The following is a 7481-nucleotide window of genomic DNA, read 5'->3' on the forward strand; positions in this document are numbered from 1 at the left end:
CAAACTGGTCGGGCACTTGTTCCCCTTCGGAAGACGTTCGTGCCAGAATGACATGTTCTCGTCGAAGCATGCGTCGGTCATTTTGTGTTTTACCTTCATCTCCAGAGCCATGAGCGTTACTTTCAGGCGGGTATCCTCGGGCTTGCATCCTTCATACAATGGAGTAACCGCGTCTAACTCAAGTTGAACCATCTTGGCTTTCTCTCGGGCGGCAGCTCTTGCGTTATCTGTCTGCTTGAGAAGCAGCTCTTGAATATGAGGGTCCTGCACCCAGCCCATCGATGGTCCAGTGTCGTCTGCTCCGCCGGCATCATCATCTTCATGATCATGCCCGTCGTCTGCTCCGGCATCTTCCTCATCATCATGTCCGGCATCTTCTACATGATGACTGTGTACAGCATCACCATCGTGATCATCTCCTGGGGATTCTTCGTCTTCTCGCCCGCCCGAGCCACGGTGGTTGTCTTGTTGCCCTTCCTCATTTCTTGCCCGGCCCCCATGGACGACTTCGTAGTCATCTTCATCACCTTGCCACTGATAGCCATCCATGAAACCACGCAAGAGCAGGTGGTCCCGGACCTGCCCGGATTCCGGGTCCGCAATAAGGCTCTTCAGCTTGCATCTTCGACACGGACATCTTATCTCCGTCTCGTTCTTTTGAAGCATCTCGGCCTTCACAGACCTCAAAAACCTATTCACGATGCCTTCGGTCATCATGCGGACCATGGTCACCTGCGGGGTAGAGCAAAATGATATTTTAGAACCAAGAAAAAATTTGGCATGACTTTCCCTAAAAATAGGACCAAAAAGAATGCTTAATGCCAAAATTCTCGCCGAAACGGAAATGAATCAACATTCCGGCAAAATATTGGCAACTATCGCATTTCAAATACCGGTACACCTCCAAACACAAACACATATGCAACACCACAAACATATGCAACACCACGAACATACATAGATCTAGCTAGGCCATAAAAAGTGCATGTGCACATTGTTGTAGGGAGAACAACATAAATATAGCTTCCCCCCCTTACTTACCTATCAAAACAAGGTAATTTAACCACTTAAATTGAATGAATCTATGGTGGAAATGAGGTGAAAAAGAGGAGGCACCCGAGACAAGGAGGAGGTGGAGAGAATGAAGTGGGGAGAAAGTGAGTGTGGGTAGGAGAGGCTGTCCAAAATATCTTGTTGCTGCCCACTTACTAATGGCGCACCAACTCTAAATGCGCCATTAGTAATCCAGGTTACTAATGGCGCACCTTCTGGTGGTGCGCCATTAGTAGTTTTGCAAAAAAGGAATAAAAAATATAATAAAAAACATACTAATGGCGCACTGTTCAACAGTGCGCCATTACTAGTTTAAACTAGTAATGGCGCACGGTGGAACAGTGCGCCATTAGTAGTTTTGCAAAAAAGGAATAAAAAATTATAATAAAAAAAACAACATTAGTGGCGCACTTTCCGACCGGTGCGCCATTACTAGTTACAACTAGTAATGGCGCACTGTTTCTGGATGCGCCATTAGTATGTTTGGACAGGCGCACTAGTTCAAAAAAATTTGATACTAATAGCGCACCCTGGGCCAGGTGCGCCATTAGTAGTTTCAACTCTAATGGCGTATCAGAAGGTGGTGCGCAATTAGTATATACTAATGGCGCACCGCTTGTCTGGTGCGCCATTAGTGTCAATCCCATCTATAGCCCTTTTTCTAGTAGTGTGAAACCAGTCAACAACAGTCTTCACACAGTGAAGTAAATCATATCATGCAAGCAGGAAATGACTTCACGAAGACAAACTGTATGTAAAGAGAGAGGTAAGGATAGAACCAGTTTCTTGGTGAGGATAGGTATTTGTTGGACCAGTTCCAGTTGCTGTGACAACTGTACGTCTAGTTAGGGAGGCTGAGGTTCAACCTAGAAGACCGCGTCTTCACCTTATTCCCCTTGAGCTAAGGACACATAGTCCTCACCCAATCACTCTGGTAAGTCTTCAATGTAGACTTCCAAACCTTCACAGACTTCGTTCATCGGCGATCCACAATGACTCTTGGATGCTCAGAACGCGATGCCTAACCGGCTGGAGGATTCACAGTCCTCAAGTGTAATAAGTCTTCAGATCACACAGACAGAAAGACTTCAGTGATGCCCAACACTCTTTGGCTTTGGGTGTTTAGGGCTTTGTCCTCGCAAGGATTTCTTTCTCAAAGGCTTCGAGGTGGGTTGCTCTCAAACGACAAAATCTGTGCACTAACTCTGAGCAGCCACCAATTTATGGTGTAGGGGGTGGGCTATTTATAGCCACTAGGCAACCCGGCCTGATTTTTCCGAAATGACCCTAGGTCACTAAGGAACTGACACGTGTTCCAACGGTCAGATTTCAAACACACGCGGCAGCTTAACCTGGGCTACAAGTAAAGCTGACTCATCCAACCCTGGATAAGATTTGCTCTCATTGTCTTCGCTCAAAGACTTAGGATTTGGTTGAGCATCACTTCAGTCACTCTGACTTTTTTCACTGGGACCCCACTTAACAGTACGGTGGTTCCTATGACTCAACAAAGAATAAAAGGAAACTACGAAACAACTATGTCTTCGCACTCCATAGTCTTCACGTGTATGTCTTCTCGAGTCACAGTCTTCGTTGTGAATATCTTCACATACCACCATTGTCTTCAATGTCTTCACACATTTTTAGGGGTCATCTCCAGTAGGTAAACAGAATCAATGAGGGACTACTACCTGTGTTATCCTGCAATTCTCACAAACACATTTGTCCCTCAACCAGGTTTGTCGTCAATACTCCAAAACAAACTAGGGGTGGCACTAGATGCACTTACACTCCCCCTCCCCCGCCTGGGTCATTTATACTACCATTCCCTCCGTTTTATGCGGAGTAAATAAAAACATAGGGAGTATACTACGGATGAGGATCCCCTGACGTGGCCGAACCCATTGAGTAACTGACATGCGGGGCCTAGCAAGACTGGGGTCCACCAGTAAGTGACCGAAAGGAAGGGTAAGGCCGGGATACCTGTGTCAGAGGATCCACTTCCACCACTACTCCCTCCTTCCATCTACAGGGCCTAATGCATTTTTCGAGGCTAACTTTGACCAAATGTTAGAGTAATAATATATGACATGCAACTTAGACAAAGCATACGATCAAATTCGTATGTGAAAGGAGCTTCCAATGATATAATTTTCACATTATACATCTCACGTACTATTAATCTTGTCAATAGTCAAAGGCGGTTTTGAAAAACGCATTAGAGCATGGTTAATAATATAGCCAGCCGATGGCTATAAGGAACTGCCATGTCATCTATAGCCATGATCTATATGCACTCATACAATAGTGTGGGCTATAAGGTTGGCTATTTCCCGCAAAAAATATAAGGTTGGCTATTGTATTAGTAATTTTTCCCATCTCGTCTCTATCTCTTTCTTCATATTTATTGTATTTACCTAGGAATGCGTATATAGCTAGCCTCTTGCATGAGAGCTCACTCCCCTTACTTTTTCACATCTCTCTCCTTCACATAGGCAAAAGTGCCTTGTAAGTTGGTTCTTAGAATGGCTATTAGGCTGGCTCTAAGCATTTAATATTTGCATGAGCAAGGTATCTGATTGGAAGAGAGTTGCATGCATACTATTTTTTCTTGATCTATGTGTTATAGCCGGGCTGTAGAATATAAGAGCACACTTCACTCTCTCTCCTCTCTTCTCACTCCTCCAAGTAGGATTTTAATGACATGACAAGTCTTATAGCCTGCTGACTAGGCCTTATTAGACTTGCTCTTAGGGCCTATATAAATGGAAGGAGGGAGTACTATGAGCACTGCATACTCTACTACAGATGTTGTTAGTACTCCACTAGTACTATTGGAAAGGGAGCTTAAAAAAGTTACTATTGGACTGGCTATACATGGAAAAATCCTAGTAGGAAGAGCATGCGCGACAACAAGCACATTCACGTGGTTGAAAACAAATTGGAAACCATCTCTTTTTGAATACAAATCTAGGAGTACATACGAATCTAACAATATTGATTGGGCATTGTTGAATGTTGCTACTTTTTTCTGTAAGTTTGATCCAAGTAGAGATACTTTGACTACATATAAAACTTATATGTAAACTAGAAAGGATCAGAGGGAGTATATTGTACGTCCAAAAGTGAAACGAACATTGAATACCCTTTATATATGATTTGCGGATGCTATGATCACCGGTTCAAAATTTTGAATCCGCCTTAGGTATCACACATGCACCCACTCGTTTTCTCTCGATTTCATCTCTGGGTCCGGAGATCGATTGAAAGAGGACTAGGGTGGGTACAATATGTTCGATTCTCTTATGAACATACAATATACTCCCTCTGATCCCCATAGACCCCCCTCGCAGGTCATTTCTATCATAGAAACATACCAAACCTTTATCTCCTTGCATGAAACGCAATTAATCTCTCAACATCAATCGATCTCGTCAAGATGTGTCAGTGCATGAACCGAATGTGATGTGAAAACTAAGGCGGGAAGCGACACATAGTAGAGGCAACGTGAAACTTTAAATGAACTGTTTGTCTGTATGCATGTCGGACAAATTACAACATTGGAAATACAAGCATGGTCTAGGCCCACATGCGAATGATACTCGGCAAAATGTTCAAATGACACATGCGGGAGGATGGACTCGACCGGAGGGCGGCATGATCGATGGAGAAGAGGGGTGGAGAGGAATGAGAAATAAGCAACGCCGCATGATTATACTTGAATGGATCAAATAAACAATAAGTTGTCTCATTTTCCCTTCCGTCTTGGTCAAGGAGTAAGATACTCCCTCCGTTTTTATTTACTCTGCATATTAGGTTTGACTGAAGTCAAACTTCGTAAATTTGACCAAGTTTATAGAAAACTAGCAAGATGCCCGTGCCTTGCACGAAACATCAAGATCTTGTGGGAGAAAAGGATGAACGATGGAAGGCCTTATCTGCAAATGTGTAGAGGAGTGCGGGTAAATTGTCATAGTTTCCTTCCTATCCGTCAGATATATATCGGACGGCCTATATTGCAGGATGGCAGGCACACCATCATCACCAACTCTGCTTTTTATGTACACTAGCAAGATGCCCGTGCATTTCACAGAACATCAAGATGCATTTGTATGAGTATTTTATCTTGTGGGAGAAAAGGATGAATGAGGGAAGGACTTATTTGCAAATGTGCAGAGGGGTGTGGGTATCTTTTTGCAAAATTGCCATAGTTTCCTTCATATCCGTTAGATATAAATCGGATGGACTCTTATAAAAAAACAGAGTTGGTGATGATGGTGTGCATGCCATCCTGCAATATAGGCCGTCCGAATTATATCTGACAGATAGGAAGGAAACTATGGCAATTTTGCAAAAAGGTACCCACACACCTCTCCACAATTGCAAATAAGGCCTTCCCTCGTTCATCCTTTTCTCTCACGAGATAAACTAGTCATACAAATGCATCTTGATGTTACGTGCAATGCATGGGCATCTTGCTAGTAGGAGTATAAATATGAACATTTACAATAGCAAATATATATGATGTTAAAGTATATTCAATAATGAATCTAATGGTATTGATTTGTTATTATTTCTGTCTATGAACTTTGTCAAAGTTTACAAAGTTTGACTTTGAGCAAAGCTAAAATGAGGAGTAAATAAAAATAGAGGGAGTACGCAGGGACTACTATAGTTACTACTGCCGGAATGCGGGCACGGACCGGGCACACCTCAATTATTCTTTCAAATAGTCGGACACCTACATTAAGCACACCATCCGGCTACTTAATCAAGTATTACACTTCACTACTTGAAAAGGAAAAGGGTGGTACCGTACCCAAAACCACCACACTTGGGGCTAGGGTAACAACTTGGTACTGTACCGCATTTGAACCAGGGCACAAAAACCACCCGTTCTGCGCCTAATGCGCAATGCGGAGCACTAATGCTCGAATATGGCTGGGGAAACAAGGAAACCGACATGCGGGGCACACCTGTCGGGACGACGTGGCACAGACTAGTCCAATGCAGGAGCTGGCCCACGACCTCCTCGCCACCGGCAACCGGTCATATGGGTCATGGGGCCCAGCAACATGGCGTAGCTCCAGCACCGCCTCTGGACAGGGCGACCGCGGTGAGCAACACGCTCATCGTTGCTGGACATGGTCGATTTCAGTGTGCCGAGGGTGGTGTTAGCGCTGTGGCACGACCAGTAGATCAACACCCGGCTCGTCGAGGATGCACGGGGCGCCGAAGTGTGCGCGCGCCGCAATGTGTTCGCGAAGTGCTGTAGCATGGCTAACTGCATCCCCAGGACCTGAGACCATGCTGGGTCATCTTGCTTTTTCAAAGACATGTGGGGTCACATGTGAGCAAAGGGCATCTCCAATGTTGCCACGACCACAGCTGACTACCCCGGCACACCAAAAACTCTCGTCCCTCGTGTCGTCGCGTGGTGCGTCCCCAGCCAGTGCTAGCTGCCCGCATTCATGTTGTCCATCCGTATGTCGTCGTTACGAGGCTCGGTGCCCGAGGAACAAACTCCGGCGGCTTAATGACATGCTTGGACGCTTTGGCCTCACCGGAATGCGCTATTTTAAAGCGGCAATGCCCAGCTAACCTCCACACCATAGCGCATTGTCCTGCTACCTGGCACCACATCAGCCATGACTGCAAGTGCGAACGCTCTGCGGGAGAGCTTTGTCTTCAGGGATGAAGCTTGAGGTCGCCGCCATCGCTCAAGTCGCCGCTCGCGACGCAATAGCGCCGTAGCCGGACGCGGACGCGACCGCACAAGCGGTGGCCACGATGGCGGCCGACGACGGGAGCACCGTCAGCCACGCGTCCTACTTCCTGCCGTCAAATGTCCGGCACCGCTGAGGTCGGGGACTCCTCCGAGGATGAGTAGGGCATGGGAGGCGGCAGGGCATGGTGTGCCAACTGGCCGGTCTGTCTCCCGTGTTCTACTCTTCCTCGCCGGAGACCGCACCTTCGTCTTGAACCCCGCCCCAGTACATAGAGATCGCAGATGGAGGACGTTGGTCGCTGCCATAGATAGGTTTAGGGTTTATTTTATTTTTCTGTCCTATAAAAGTTCGAAATGTAATGAAAATATGTCATGTTTGCATTAATCTCGGCCGGTGTATATGAACTTTCACAATAATATAGTATATTGTAGGAGTACTAGCAAGATGCCCGTGCGTCGCACGGAACATCAAGATCTTGTGGGAGAAAAGGATGAACGAGGGAAGGCCTTAACTGCAAATGTGGAGAGGAGTGCGGGTAAATTGTCATAGTTTCCTTCCTATCCATTAGATATAGATCGGACGGCCTATATTGCTGGATGGCAGGCACACCATCATCACCAACTCTGCTTTTTATTGAACCTAGACAAAGCTAACATGCGAAGTAAATAAACACATAGGGTCTACATACAGAATTTATAT

The sequence above is a fragment of the Triticum dicoccoides genome, chromosome 3A, assembly GCF_002162155.2.
Source record: "Triticum dicoccoides isolate Atlit2015 ecotype Zavitan chromosome 3A, WEW_v2.0, whole genome shotgun sequence".
NCBI classification, from domain to species: domain Eukaryota; kingdom Viridiplantae; phylum Streptophyta; class Magnoliopsida; order Poales; family Poaceae; genus Triticum; species Triticum dicoccoides.